This window comes from Meriones unguiculatus, chromosome 3 (genome assembly GCF_030254825.1).
Source record: "Meriones unguiculatus strain TT.TT164.6M chromosome 3, Bangor_MerUng_6.1, whole genome shotgun sequence".
In the NCBI taxonomy this organism is placed as follows: domain Eukaryota; kingdom Metazoa; phylum Chordata; class Mammalia; order Rodentia; family Muridae; genus Meriones; species Meriones unguiculatus.
In genome coordinates, this window is record NC_083351.1 from 155,896,766 (window position 1) to 155,913,768 (window position 17,003).

Sequence of the window (17,003 nt, forward strand, 5' to 3'; positions counted from 1 at the left end):
ATGATACTTGCTTTTTTGCCCAATGCTGGAATGCTAGTAAAGTTAGGTATGCCCTGGTTACTCGCATGCCTCACTGGGTGCCTATGCCCATTGATGCCCCTCACGCTATGACTCTCTTCAGACAGAAAAGGGATCTTGGAACTACAGCCACCATTGTTACTACCATCTCATTGACGGCTGTTGGAGCTACCACCAGGGCATTAGCCATGAGTCATACTGGGCAGACTGCTCAAACCCTGAATAATCATTTAGCCAATGTAGCTCATGCCTTAGTTGTACATAAAGGAATTAATGCTCAACTAAAAGGAAGCTTGATGGTGTTCAATCAGAGGATTGACCTCTTGCAGGAGCAAATTGATACCCTATGGCAAATCGCTCAACCTGGCTGTCAATGAAAGTATGCTGGACTTTGTGTCACTAGCATACAACATGAGAATTTTTCCTGCGCTGCAAATCTGTCTAAACAATTGTCGAGCTATATTTTAGGTAATTGGACTGGAGAATTCGATACTACGATGGAGCAGCTGAGAGTGGCCATTGTCACAGTAAATTCTACCGGAGTGGACGCAGGACTAGCCAGAGCATTATCAACATGGATTGCTGTAGCCATGAATCATCTGAAGGAATGGGCGGGCATGGGAGTGTTAGCAGGCCTACTGGTGTTGGTCTCCTTGGTTTGCCTGTGGTATATATGCAAGATTAGAGTCTCACAACAGTGTGATGCAGCCATGATCATTCAGGCCTTTACAACCATTGAAGCAGGACATTCTCCCCAAGCATGGTTGGATACCATAAAAAGCTAAAATGATACGCTCAGGATGCGAGGCTAAGCACTGCACTCAGGGTCAGCCGCTTTGGACCCAGAGAAGAGCATGTCTGATTGCATGCGGGTTGATGCCCCAGGTCCCGCCTCTGAGAAAAAGGTATCTGTCGGGTCTGATGCTCTTTGGGTGGATGACACCTAAATGAACATCTGTACAAAGTCCCAATTTATTTCTAATATCAGAGATCAGACCTCTACTCTTGCCTGATGCGTCTAAAACAAAAAGGGGGAACTGTAGAGAGCTGCAGAATGCTATGCCTTAAAGATGGAGCTGGTTTCTGCCTCCCACCTTCCCAATGGTGAGTGCTCTCTGTCACGAACAACTCCACATTTGGCTAAGGCCGAGGATCTGGCTTGCTTCCATGTATGTGGACCTATCTGCATTGCCCCCGTGGCACGCCTGGGTTGGCTACCCAGAGGCTATTTAAGCTGTGGGCTGGCTTTCCCCCGGGGTCCGAGGATTGTTCAATGTTCCTGAATAAACTGCATTGAAAAAAAAAAAAAAGAAGAAGACTAAATTTGCTAGGTAAAATAGTAGCAAATCCAAGGAAATAATTGTTACTTGAATTTACTTCAAGTATGCCTGCACCGAAAAAGAAGCATATATCTTTTCTTTTGTATTTCTTTTAGGTATTCTTCTCTTGTACAAAGCATCCTGCAGCTTCCCTTCTCTCCATTTTCCCAAGTCCTCTATACCCTTCTTTCCCAGATCCACTGCTTCTTTGTTTCCCTTCACAAAAGCACAAGGCTTCCAGGGATAAGACTGGACACAAACTCTCATATCAAGGTGAGACAAGCCAACTCAGTAGAAATAAACGGATCCCAAGAACTGGAAAGAGTCAGAGATACTCCACTCCCATTGACAGGAATCCCACAAGAACACCGAGCTGCACAAACATAACATACACGCAGAGGACCTGGTGCAGACCCATGCATGCAAGCACCGCGGTATTGTCCCGTCAGTGTCGGTAAGCCCCTAAAAGCCCTCCTTAGTTGATTTTGTGGGCCATGGTCCCTCGGTATCTTTGACTCCTCTGGCTCCCACAATCCTTCCTCTCCTTCTTCACCAAGATTCCCTGAGCTCCACCTTATGTTTGGCTGTGGGTCTCTGTATCTGCTCCAAGCAGTTACAGGAGGAAGACTCTGTGATGAAGATACGACTAGGCACCGGGCTGGAGTTCTGGTGGTCTCCTGGCCCTTGGTCAAGTGGAGGTGCATATCTCTTTGTAACGTCCTTGTAACTTAGCTTCTTTGGGTTTGTGAACTGTAGCATGGTTATTTTGTACTTTATAGTTAATATCCACTTATAAGTGAGTACATAGTCTTTCGGGGTTTGAGTTACCTCACTTATGAATTTTTTTTTTTTTAGTTCCATCCATTTTGCTGCAAAATTTCAAGATGTCATTATTTTGAATAGCTGAGTAATATTCCATTGTGTAAATAAATGTACCAGTTGCTGAAGATGCACCATTTGTTGAAGATGCTATCTTTTTTCCATTGTATGGTTTGGCTTCTTTGTCAAAAATCAAGTGTCTGTTAGTGTGTCTTTATTTCTGTCTTCAATTTGATTCCATTGAGCAACATGTCTGCTTTTATGCCAATGTGATTCAGTTTGTACTATTATTGCTCTGTAGTACAACTTGAAATCAGGAATGGAGATACCTCCAGAAGTTCTTTTACTGTACAGTATTGTTTTAGCTATTCTGAACTTTTTAGACAACAATGACTGCAAAATATTTAGGTCAGATAATATTTATAATACATTTTTTTTTGTTTGTCTTTTACAGATGGAATTTTTCTTTCAGCCCCTAATACCTTTAAAGCACTGTTGATGTTTAAGGGGAATACACTGTATTATGCCTAAGTTATACACTTTCATTTACACACATATGTAGTCTGTTCATGTCAACTAGTGAACAGGTCTGACTTCTAGTCTGTGATATTTTGTTTACTAAGTCCAGAGTTGGTTTAGTTGCTTAACCTCCCTGTGTTTCATGAAAAAGAAGACATTGGAATAGAGGAAGTGTGTGTGTGTGTGTGTGTGTGTGTGTGTGTGTGTGTGTAATTTGCTGCTTAAAAAAATCCTGTGACCTCATCACTAGGAAAATCAGTTTTGTTTCAAAAGGCTTTGATAATTAACAACAGCAGCAAACGGATATTACTCTTTACTGTTTCGTTTGCCTTTTTTTAATAAAAGAAAAGAAAGAAAAGGATTTTGTGATTTGGGAAATAGAGCCAGCTGACACTCCTAGAGAGAGGTTATGCCAGCTGGAGAAAACTTCTGCAGGGTGAAGCCCTCAAAGTCACTGGCTTGCTCTACAAACCAGCACAGGGCTACAACAAGCCAATAATAGCCTCTGCCAACCTAGAAGAGCTTCTGAATCGTGGAAGAAGATTTAAAAAGATGACTTGATTTTTATACCTGTCTCCTAAACTAGGGAAATTTTGATCTAGAAATTAAAACATCAACTCTAAACATGATAAAATCAGAGACACTCCATCATTTCTGTAAAATTATTAAACATTTTCCTTAAAATGTAATGACATATTGAATGCGCATTATTAAAATTTATGCCATCTATTTTAGCAATTTTCTTTTCTTTTTCTTTCTCCCCCCACCTTTTTTTTCACAGCTGGGGGAGTGAATCCAGGGCTTTAGGGGTAGATGCCCACCACGTACTCGACTGCTGAGCCACATTCCCGATCCGACTATGACAGTTTTTGAATTTCGATTTTGACACATTGAGAAGTTCATAATTTTCTGGTTTTCCTGCTGTTGTTTGGTTGTTGGTGTTGTTGCTCCTGCTGCTATTTGTTTTGTCCCTAAAGGTTGGTTATAGGAACATGGCTTCAAGTCCTATGCAATAATTGGGACCTCCCTCATAGCTTATTACAATAAAATATTTTTAACCCAAGGAAAACGACTATGCTAGATTATAAACGGTACGTTAGATTATATATTAAATTCTTACTGCTATATTTTATCTCATTTTATAAAAAGCAAGCTTAATCTGTAAGGGTTATGCTAAAATATATACATTAGCATAAAATTATTACTACTATTTATTTTTATTTTTGCAGAAGTGTTTCGCTTGTGAAGATATATAAGCACTCTGTGTGTGCAGTGATACAGAGGACTTGAAGAGGACACTGGACTCCCTGGAACAGGAGTTATGGACATGTGGGTGCTGGGAGCCATACTTGGGTCCCGAGCAAGAGCAAGAACTTTTAACTGTTGAATCATCTCTCTAGGTCTCTTATTATCATTTTTTGTTTTGTGTGTCTGTATGATGTGTGCATGTGTGTGTGTGTTCGTGTGTGTGAATGAATGTATGTGAACACGGGTACGCTTGTCAAAGCTGTAATAGCTAGATCACAGGGCAACCACAAGTGTCAATCCTTACTGGTTGAGACAGTTTCTTGTTGGTGCTGTCTGGGTTTTGCGGGGTTGTCCATGAGCTTCCAAAGATTCTTATCTCTACCTCTCATCACAGCACTGTTGAAACTACAGACTTTTTCTGTAAATCAGCATTTGTGGATTCTGATAATATGTGCTCTAGTTCTCCATGCTATGTGTTACCAACTGAGATATCTCTCTGTCCCTATTGATACTATTGAAAAAAAGCGCACACACACACACACACATTCTCTTTTTCTTCAAAATACAAATCTCAATGTTATTTCTTCTTGTTATGACATGTAAATTCTCTTTGAAGATATGCATCCTTTCTCTTCTGTTTCTTTCTTGTGAATATTCTGTTCACTTATATAATCTCAAAATCAGATATTACATTTCCTTCCTGGTCTTTTCATTCGTTTTTTTTTAATCTTTTATTTCATTGTTGAATGATTACTTTTTGGTTCTTAGCACCAGATGTCAATTTTATTAAACATTTCATGATAGCTCCTTTAAAGTCTGTGCTTGTGAATGTCGTTCCTGTGTTGCCTGAGAGCTTGTGTCTGTGTGCTGATTCTTTTGCTCTTTGTTAGGTCCATCATGTTCCTTAACCTGCTTATTAATTGTTCAAACTTTTTTCAAACATTGTCTCCTTGCTAACTTCTGCTGAAGAATGTGTGTCCCAAATGATTTGTTAGTAATTGACTGATAATTTCTAAAACACAAAGATTAGTTGTGGCCCTCCCCAAACCTCAGTGTCTTCCTTCGCTTCTTTCCTTTGCGGGTTCTGTGGATCTGCTAAGTGTGTGTAGTGAGCTGTCTCCTATCCTGAAAATCTCTCTTCATGTGGCTATTTTATGCTTATAGAATGGTGAATTCTTTAGATCTAGGCAAGGAATGCTGCTCACTCTTAATTTCAATGGAAGGCCCAAGATTGCTTTCAAGTAATATTGTAAATTTAGTCTCTGAAAGTCTCACACATGTACAGAATGTATTTTGATAATACCATCCTTCTTTCTTTCCATTAGTTAACCTTAGGACAGCCTCAATATATCTTCTTTATATAATGTTCTTGTTTGTTTGTTTTTAACCCACTAAGACCTATTAGAGCTATGTATGTGTACAGTGTGGGGGCACTGAGTCATGAGAAACCTACCTCTGGCCACTGAGCCCCAAAGAATAGTGACTCTCCTCTCTCACCAGCCATCATCTCCCAATTTTAGGGCCAGAACCTATCAAGGACCCCTTGAAATAGATGCTAGAATATTTACTTCTTTGTATTGTGCAGGTCTTGTGTATGTAAGGACAGCTGCTGTGAGTTCGCCTGTGTAGAAGCCAGTTCATGCCCAGCAGACATATTTCACAGCACTCCCCTCTTCCCCTTGCTATGGCGCTCTTTCCAGCCCTTTCTCCGTTTTGTTCCCTGAACCTTAGGCAGGGGTCTAGAGGAGTAAGGAGATAGGAGTTGATATACATGTTTCATCAATAATTGAGACTCCTGTTATTTCAAAACTTTGAGCCCTGGTAAAACTCAATGTGCTTACCAAATATTTAATATGTATCAATTTCAATGTCTCCTCTCTTTGATAGAAGTATGTTGTTTTACTCTGGGTTCTAGGCACTCTTTTCTTGCATGCAGTCATTCTGTCTTCTTCATGTAGAGACTCTGGGGTTTCTGACTGTGTTTCCTTCTTGCCATTTTTTTCCCCCAGCATTCAGACAACTTTAAACTGCATCATGAGACTTAATATATCAGCCTAGTAAGTCTCAGCTATTTTTTTCCAAGCTACCCTGAATAATTCAGATTTAGAGAAACCCTCAAGGGACAATCTGTACAAACATGGATCTGATCCAATGCATCTTCCTTCTTTTACATTAAACTTTAAAAATTTTTTGTCTGATAGTGATCATTCTATAGCGATTCTTATGGTTTGTTCAAGGGTCATACTTGTTATGCACAAAACAGTAAACTTGTAAAAGTTCCATAATTTACATCTTTCTTTCCCTTTTTTATGATAGTAATTAGTAGTTGTATGCATATCACAATTAGCTTTACTAGCATGTGCTAAATTTTAAAGATCAGGTACAGAGGCTAATATATTATATAGAACAGTATTTCAAAAACAAAGTATTGAGAGGTGTTAAACTCTTAAAAACAACCAGTTCGGTGCAATTTAGTTTATTTACACCAAAATTTCAGTTATGTAAAATTTAGTGCTCAGTACAACCACTTCCTAGTAGGACTATAGCTGCTAGGCAGAACTACTGAGTTATATTATTATTATTATTTTATTGAAAATAATCTTTTTGCCATATAATACAGCACAACCACAGTTTCCTCTCCCTCCACTCTTCCCTGCTCCCTTTCACCTCCCCTTTCATCCTAGATCCATCCTCCTTTCCTTAACCCTTCCTAAAAGCGCAGGTCTTCAAGAAACAACAGCCACACAGGACAAAACAAGATACAAAAAGACAAGTCCTCACATGGCGTCTGGACAAAGCAACCCAACAGGAGGAAGAGATCCCTGAGAGTCAGAGAGGCGGCTGTCCCCACTATTAGGAGTCCTACAAAAACATCACAGGAGCAGCCATGACATATATGCAGAGGGCCTGGTGCAGACCCATGCAGGCCCCATGCTTGCCCCTTCAGCCTCTGTGAGGAGTCCATATGAGCACTGCTTATTTGATTCAGTGTGCCATGCTCTCCTGGTATCCCCCATCCCCTGTCACTGCCACAGTCTTTCTTCCCCCTCTTCCGTATGAAAAACTGTAAAGTAATAGTGTAGATTAAATTTGTTTGTATGAAGAAAGAACTATTCTACTAAGCTACAATCCTGTGTTTTGTTTGTTTATTTTGTTATTGTTAATGAACAGCAAATCGCTAAATTACTGAGGCCTGACTCAAATTCCTGATCTTCACGGCCTCAGCCTCTCTCGTAGCTGGCTTATAGGTGTGTACCATAGCATATTTGCAAAGTAAATTTTCAGTTTTTCATTTTAATATTTATTTTCCCCACAAGCAATTATTGTTTGTGAATATCTCAGGTTTTTCTCACCAATACTTTCTAGTCTAGACACCTTAGAGTCAATAATTTCTTCATTGCTTACCTCTGGTGTGTAGATTCTAAACTGAAATTGCATTCACAGGCCCATGTAGAAAAGAAGATCCTTTTGTGTGAATGATCTGGAAATGTCTTGTAAATTTTCAAATTGATGATATCAAGATGTGCTATTGTTTATTTTGTGACAGGAAGTTGTAAAAGTATAGAAGCACCGTGTCATAATTTCTGTATTGCACATCACATTTATAACACTGCTATTATATCAGTACCTACCCCTAGTTAAGCTTGTGAATAGGAGAACCTCAAACAACATTTATATTACTGCCATGACTTTCACTCATTATCCAAAGTTTCTAGGGCCTCCTGAGTTGTAGGTGAAATCTACAACTGTTCCATTTTTTTTTCTGTTTCCAGTGCCGTTTTGATAGGCAAAAATCCCACATGGTATTTAAAAGACAAAATTCAATACATCAGAGAAAATATACCCTTCCTTCCCTAATCAAGTTTTATTGTACATCTGGACCTGCGGATATTTAACTTTTTAAGTCCCTGCTACACATTTATTTCTGAACTGTACCCAACCACATGCTGTCAACCTATACTGAGAGGGAAGTAAACATGTCTGTTCCTTCTGCTGTGATATTAACCTTTTACTGATTAAATAATCTGAGGTTTGGGGTAAAAGAAAAAAACAAGGTTTCCTGCTCTATTTCCAGATTTCATATAAACTTAAATTAGTTTTGGGTCCAAATATTAGGACTTTAAAATATGTTTTATAAATACTCATACACACACAAACACATATGTATTCAGGGTGTTTGTAGGGTGAAAGCTTAGGAGACCTTCCATGAATGTTTTATTGCATTGCTTTTCTCATTGCTGTTGTTTAAGACAAGGTCCCTCAGTGTTGTCCTGGCTTGCCTGGAACGCATTATGACACCTACACTGGTCTTGAATTCACTGCAGTTCTCATGCCTCCCTCTTCTGACAGCCCCGATTATAGGAGGAAACTGTGTCAGACAATTACCTTTTTGTCAAAAATGTAGAAATTTGGTATCAGCTGAATTATTTTTACATGATTAACTACATAAAACTAGCATGAAACTGGTGTCCATATTATCAAGAGTCATATGTGTATGTGAGATGTATTGTGTGCCTGGACCGCCGATAGGTACTGAGTAGACACAGGTAAGATTACCTCATTGAATACACTTACACATATTAATATTTGATGGAGATTGGATGCTTGAGTCTTCAGGCAAACAAACAAATATTCCTTAATAACATCCAGATTAGACTCTTTTGGTCATTTTATACCTCAGTTATCTCTGGTTCCCTGTCAGTATTTTTCCATTTTAAGCAGTTTCCAGACATTTTTAGTCTTTAAACATGTTGAGCGATATGCTTATTGGTCTGTAACAAACAAACAAACAAACAAACATCTTTTTGCTTTGGTTTTCTATATAAGACTATCAAAATTTTAAAGTCATAAAATGCATTTTTCTGTTAGTCTTCTTAACGTTTCTTTAAAGTTTTTTTGTCTTTTGTATTTAAGTACTGAAGTAAAACCATAATAAGATTATATTCTATCAAAAATATTTTTAATAAAAGAAAAAAAAAACCTAATGAAGAAGAACAGAAAGCTCTCATGGAATTTTACAAGATTGGAATATAAGGTTTGGGGACACATGAATCCATATCTCTGAGACAAAACTCATCAAATTTGACTCTGGAGTAAGCCATTTCTTTCCCCTTTAAAAATTAATAAGGTAAAATATACTGAAGTACAATGTGAGGACTACATTGGATACAATATGTTCATAGAAAGGGAACCAATGTTATTTTATTTCCCCTGAAACTGGCCTTTTAATAAGGCACTGGGGAATAGTAAATTCCTCAATGAAATCCTCAAAATTTATATCACAATTCAAAGAAACTGGGAATTATTTTATAACTCACTGAATCCACATAAACATGTGCAATGGTGTCGCTTTGAAATGAATAGGAAATTAATTCAAGACCACTAAATCCACAAGTGCTAAGACAAAACAACAAAACTCAGTTAACTCACTTTCATGAAAGATGGCAAAAGGTAAGTTGAATTTTAAGAAAACATAGGAACTATTTCTCCTAATGTATGTCAGAATCAATTCCTATTCCTTCCGAAGAACTACATTAGCTATGCAGCCCATTACATTAGCTATTTGAAAGCCACTCACAACAGATAAGGAGATGGAAATGAGTGGATAATCTCATCCAGAGAAGAAATCCACAGTGTAACTCTGCTCATTTCACATCATACTTCATGGAAATGACACAACAGGAGAGCCTTAATCACATCACCACCCACCCTGCCACGGCCTATACTTTACATAAACTGCAACAAATTGATTTTTCTACCATCAATGCAGGGTTTCAAGAAGATAACTTTAGGGTAAGGGTTTTATTTTGCTTTTTCTGAAACTAAGAATTAAGTGAGAGCTGAGTAGACTCAAGATGATGTACAGCAGGAAGCATGTGGGACTCTTTTTTCATTGTATCTTTAATCACAAAGTAAAAGGAAAAAAGGAATGAAGAAATGGTGTACCCAGAGAAGCACATGCTGAATTGACTTTAGCAGTCATTGAAAACTTAAGACTGCTCGATAGTATTAAAAACTGTTTATTATCCCCAAACCCTTTACTCATAGGAATTATATCTATTAATTTGTTTCATATTAAAAATTTCCAAATATATCTGGGCACAGGGTCTTTTCTGAGACTGACATTCAACCAAGGACCATGTATGGATGTAACCTAGAACCTCCATTCAGATGTAGCCTGTGGTAGCTCAGTAACCAATTGGTTTCCCAAAGTGAGGGGAACAGGGACTATTTCTAACAGGAACTCAATGACTGGCTCTTTGGTCTCCCCACCCCCGAAGGGAGGAGCAGTCCTGTTAGGCCACAGAGGAGGGCTTTGCAGCCAGTCCTGAAGATACCTGATAAAACAGGATCAGATGAATGGGGAGGAGGTCCCCCCTGTCAGTGGACTTGGAAAGGGGCACGGTGGAGATGAGGGAGGGAGGGAGGGAGGGACTGGGAGGGAATGAGGGATCGGGACATGGCTGGGATACAGAGTTAATAAAATGTAACTGATAAAAAAAAATAAAATTAAAAAAAAGAAAAAAAAATTTCCACAAAATTTAAAATATTCACTTATTTTAAATTAACATGTTCTTTATATCATAAGTAATATTTCAATTCTCAAAAAATCATAAAATAATTTCTAAAATATTTTTGTAAATGTTTTCCATGCCTGGCATAGTAAAAGATTCATGATACTGTGATTGGAATGTGTCTCCTCAACATCTGTGCATTGAAATCAGATCTCCTGTGTGACAGTAAGTGGAAGGCTCTGGGATGAGACCTCATGGGGATCAGTGAACTTGTTAGAGAAGTTATGGAGAAACCATTCTTTCCCATGAGAACATGGCTGTATACACACCTGAGCAAAGCAGGCCAACCTTAGACACAGAATATGTAGACTTCACAACCTCCAGAACAAATACAGATAAATATTTGTAGTTTAAAGACGCTTAGTACATAGCATTTTGTTAAATTAGTATGCCTTCATGAGAAAGCAAAGGTTTTCTAATCTGTTTATTGTTTTAAACTAATATATTATTTTAAATTTAGGAACAGAAAAAAATGGCTTTAACATATGCATTTGAAATGGGGAAGATTATTGAAAATACCTTTTCAGATGTTTTGGAACAGTTTCTTTTTTTATGTTTTTTTTTCTTTATTAAATACACTTTATTCACTTCTTTGTATCCCCCCCTCCTGTGGTTCCCTCCCTCCTCCCATCCCAATTCCTCCCGTCCTCCACCCTCTGCATGCATGCCCCTCCCCAAGTCCACTGATAGAGGAGGTCTTCTTTTCTTTCCTTCTGATCCTAGTCAATTAGGTCTCATCAGGAGTGGCTGCATTGTCTTCTTCTGTGGCCTGGTAATGTTACTTCCCCTCAAGGGGAGGTAATTAAAGAGCAGGCCAATCAGTTCATGTCAGGGCAACCTTTGGGCAGAGTGAGGGGAATCTTGGGAAAGAAGTGGGAAACAGTAAGATCTGGAGAGGACAGGAACTCCACAAGGAGAGCAACAGAACCAAAAGATCTGAGCACAGGGGTCTTTCCTGAGACTGCTATTCCAACCAAGGACTATGCATGGAGATAATCTAAGACCCCTGCACAGATGTAGCCCATGGCAGTTCAGTATCCAAGTGGAACAGTTTCTTTAATGCTATGTAAATTCAATAATTAGTGATTCCCAAACATTAATGGCCCCAGGAGATATTCAACATTGTCAGTGTACTTTCTGGACACTGTTACTCTATTGCATTTCACAAGTCCAACATATTGTTTCCATCTCTGCCAGGGTGTTATGTTGTTATATCATACAACAGTCATTTGGAAAGCACTTGTTACTGAGTGAGTTGTGAAGATCTTCAAGTGTTGGCATATCTCATTGTATGTGCTAAACATTACCTACATTAACATTCTTTAGTTATTGAGTTATTATTGTGATCATGTGTTCATGTTCCACAAGAGGTTTTTCTTTTTTGGCTTAAAATCATGGCAACACACCTGTCACTAGCTCTTTTTGACACAGAAAACATATTTTGTTCATTTTCAAGGAAATCTCTGGTAACTTCTCAAGGCTGAATAACAATAGTTTATATGTCAGTCATTCTTTGAAGGAACAGCAGTGTTCCTTTAAAAAACAATGTTTTTGCTCTGCTCAAAGAGCCACATAAACATACGAGTTTCCATAAAGTGTTTCTGTAGGAGACAACCATTGGACTTTGTTGTACAGTAGAAGTGATTATGAATACCTCACCGCTTTATAAAGAAACTTAGAAAGGTTACATTTAGAGTTAAACAATTGATTTTGAAAAGCCCAATTTATTGCCTCTTTTTTATTTTTTTTTCAGAGTTTTAAAGTTATTATTATCATTTATTACAACTTATTCAATTTGTATCCCGGCTGTGGGCCTGTTCCCTCATCTCCTCCCAATCTAGCTTTCCTCCCTCTTCTCCCCTTATGCTCCTCCCCTATCCCACTGATATGGGAGGTCCTCCTCCTCCTTCTATTTGACCTTAGCCTATCAGGTTTCATCATGACTGTTGCATTGTCTTCCTCCATGGCCTGGCAAGGCTGTGTCTCCCCCTTCCCCCAGGGTGAGGTAATCAGAGAGTCTGCCACTGATCAGGCTCATGCCACAGAAAGCCCTGCTCCCCTAAGTAGGGACCCCATTTGGAGACTGAGTCTATGGACTACATCTGAGCAGGGGTTTAGGTACTCTCCATGTATTGTCCTTGTTTGGGGTATCATTATTTTCAGGGGCTATTTGGGCTGAGTTTTATTGGCTCTGTTGCTCTTGTTGTGGAGCTCCTGTCTCCTCCAGTTCTTTCTATCCGCCCCCTTCTTTCATAACATTCTCTGCACTCTGCCCAAAGTTTGGCTATGAGTCTCAGCCTTTGCCTCGATATCTCGATCAGCAGAAGTTAAATACCAACAAACCAAGTAATGCAATTTAAAAAATGGGGTACAGTGCTAAACAGAGAATTCTCAATAAAGGAATACCAAATGGCAGAGAAACACTTAAAGAAATGTTCAATGTCCTTAGTCATCAGGAAAATGAAAATCAAAACAACCCTGAGTCCACCTTACACCCATCAGAATGGCTAAGATCAAAATCTCAAGTGACAACACATGCTGGAGAGGTTGTGGAGAAAGGGGAACCCTCCTCCATTGCTGGTGGGAATGTAAACTAGTACAACCACTTTGGAAATCAATCTGATGCTTTCTCAGAAAGTTAGCTATCCAGCTATACCACTCCTAAGCAAACATCCAAAATATGCTCAACTGTACAACAAGGACATTTGCTCAACCATGTTCATAACAGCTCTATTTGTAATAGCCAGAATCTGGAAATTTATTACTTCTTAATTAAAATTTGCAATTCTCTTTTATTGTAATGACATTACATTTAAAAAGAGTTAGTAAGTATTAATATTGTTTTGTGTCTTTTTGTGATATTTGACAAAATCCCATCCATTCATGGCTACATTTTCTTTTCCATTGTAATTGCAATGACAATTTGTTAAGAAGACAAACATCTTAGTGTGTTTCAGTAAAAGTGGCATGTACCTATTCATTTCTTATAACGTAACTTAGACGTTCATAAATCATTCTAAATGCATTTTGGAAATTATGGACTAGATGGAAAAAATAGCTAGATTAATCACATTTTCATTCTAAAACCCAGCATTGAATGCTTTGAAAATAATTGGGATCTATATGTCTTGTAGGTCCATGATTGGGTTTCCTGTTTTTTTTTTAAGCAACGAAGAAGGTAAATCTACCTAACACTGCCAATGGGAAATATCAACAGAAGGTGAACAGGCTTTCTGTACAGACTGATTTTTTTTTGAAAGTTATTTTATAAGTCTTCCTCCATGAGTTACCATCTCAACATTGATCCAACTAGTCTGTATTAAAACAGTAATGATTTTTTTGCCTTGGACTATTATATATAAAGTATTCATTTCCTAAATCTTTGACACCCCAAGAATAAGGACTATGAGCAGCATTTGCAGAAAAGGTATTAAGCATCTATATAAACAGTGATCAAACCAAAAAAAAAAAAAAATAGCTTCATTATAAATACAGTGATAATGAAGACCAATAGCAGTGATCACCCTGCTAGTGCATTTGGGAAACCTAATTTACATCTCATTTAAGCATCATTATTAAAATCTTATTTCTTTATCAAAGATGTCTTTTTTTCTTAACAAGGCTAACTTACATGAAAGTCACCTTATCTAAAAAAGGTCTTATGTTTATTTCACATAAGTCGCTGAATTTAGAATCTCTGTTTGCATTGCTCCAGTAATTAATTTGAGTGGAATGTATGATAAGCTTGTTATGAGAATATGAAATAATATTAGAAGTATCATTTTTCAAACGAGGCTACATTTCCTCTTAAATTAAACCATGCACTTTTTCTGGATGGTGGCATTGGCTGAGTGCTCTGAGACAAACAATTCTCTACAGTAAAAGATCTTCAGGAGGTATCTCCATCCCTGATCTCAAGCTGTACTATAGAACAACAATACTAATCCAATAGGATTTCCTTGTATGGGGAACAGAGACTGTCTCTGACATGAATTCAGGGGCTGGCTCTTTGATCACATCCCTCTGATGGGAGCAGCCTTGCTAGGCCACAGACAAGACAATGCAGCCAGTCCTGATGAGAATTGATAGGCTAGGTTTAGATATAAGAGGAAGAAGACTCCCTCTTTCAGTGGACTTGGAGAGAGGCATTGGGGAGATGAGGCACGGAGGGTGGAAATGGGAGGGAATGAGTGAGGAGGCTAGAGCTGGGATACAAAGTGAATAAACTGTAATTAATATAAAAAATAAAATAAAAAATTATTCAAAAAAAACCCCCCAAAATGCTGACAAATTAAAAACAATGACAAATGTAGTAAATTAAGATGGCCTCATTAGAACAGGTGCGTTTTATAAAATATAGGGAATGGCAGGTAATGAGCAAGATGAGGTGAGCACACCCTGGGAATAGAGGCAAAGGATAAATGAATGACCAAATGTATGTGGTAATGATTGTTGTGAACCTCCAGATGTTGTGAAGGATTTTTCAGTACGTTTCAGAGAACAGAACCCTGGAAATGTGTTGAATTTGGAGTACTAATATCAAGATCTCTGAGACAAAGTCATTATGTCTTAGGTAAGCCTGCGTGTGGTATTATATTGAGGCAGGTCTTTGAAACAACATGTCCAAAGGAGTAGATATGACCTGGAGAGGACAGGAGCTCCACAAGGACCAAATATGTCTGGGCACAGGGGTCTTTTCTGAGACTGATACTCCAACCAAGGACCACGATGGATATAACCTAGAACCCCGGCTCAGATGTAGCCCATGGCAGCTCAGTATCCAAGTGGGTTTTCCTAGTTAGGGAACAGGGACTATTTCTGACATGAACTCAATGGCTGGTTCTTTGACCTCCATTCTCCCCCCACCCCCACGAGAGAGGCACAGCCTTGTCAGGCCACAGAGGAGGACATTGCAGCCAGTTCTGATGAAAGTTGATAAGCTAGGGTCAGATGGAAGAGGAGGAGAAACCCCCCCCATCAGAGGACTTGAAAAGGGGCAGGGAGGAGATGAGGGAGGGAAGGTGAGATTGGGAGGGATTGAAGGAGGGAGCTACAGCTGGGATACAAAATAAATAACCTGTGATTAATATAAAAATAAAATTCTGGTTGAGTCTGGTGATGACAGTTGGTACATGTACTATAAGATGCATGAACAAAAACTTCCTGTTTTTAATTTTTATTTTATTTTTATTAATTACAATTTATTCACTTTGTATCCCAGCTGTAGCCCGCTCTCCCGTCCTCTCCCAATCTCACCTTCTCTCCTTCTTCTTCTCCTATTCCCCTCTCCCAGTCAAATGATACAGGAGGTTCTCCTTCCTCAGGTCTCATCATGACTGGCTTTATTGTCATCTTCTGTGGCCTTTGGGCAGAGTTCAGGGAATCTTATGAAAGAAGGGAGAGCTAGAAAGACCTAGAGGGGACATGAGCTCCACAAGAAGAGCAACAGAATCAAAAAATTTAGGAACAGGGGTCTTTTCTGAGACTGATTCTCCAAACAAAAACCATGCATGTAGATAACCCTGCACAGATATAACACATGGCAGCTCATTGTCCAAGAGGTTTCCCCAGTAGTAGGAACAAGGACTCTGACATGATTTCATGGCTGGCTCTTTGATCATCTCCACCTGAGGGAGAGGCAGCCTTACCAGGCCACAGAATGAAAACTTTCTAATCTATGTCTTTCTCTTTTTCCCCTTCAGAATTAGCAGGGACTCTACAGTGGATAGCTGCTATTTCTTCATGTTGACTTTTTTAAAAATGTTCATTGACAAATGATTGTAAACAATTTTTTGTTTTAATTTATACTGGTTTTAAAAATATGTAAATTCTGTATTTGTGATATCCCAGTTTTTTAAAAAGTAATAAATTAGAGTCCACTCATTTTTAGAATCCACTCTTTACATTCTAGTTTTCAAATTCCTGCTACATTTTGAAGCTACTTTATAAGTAGCAGGATGCAGTACTAATATCTTCCTTAGATAATGTGATTCAGAGGAGTGTGTGCCCAACAGATCATATTTTAAAGTGATATCCTGGATCAAGGCAGGAAATACTGACATAAATGAATCCTTAAATATAGCATAATGTTATCATACTGCCACTTAGCTCAATATTGGAAAACTCATTCAGACCTCCAAAGAAGAGCCTGTGGTGTTTCATAGATAATGCTCACATTTAAATTAAGATTGAATGTCAATTACTCAAACCACATTTTTCAATTTTGTATTTTTCCTATCCTCAGCATATTTTTAACAGCACTTATTATTGAAGTGTCAAATTTGAGGGGGAAAAGATTGGCAAATATGTTGTGTTTAGAAAAAAATTGCATGTTAATATTTTGCTTCCTACCAACGAGTTATTGGTTAAGAACGGCTTAAAGTATTTCTATCCATAAAGTGTCTCCCCTTATATTCAATCAATTAATTTTGTAATATTGATGAAATAAATACCAATGATTGACAAATAAAGGGGGAAGAGACAACATATGTAATTTTGGTGACAC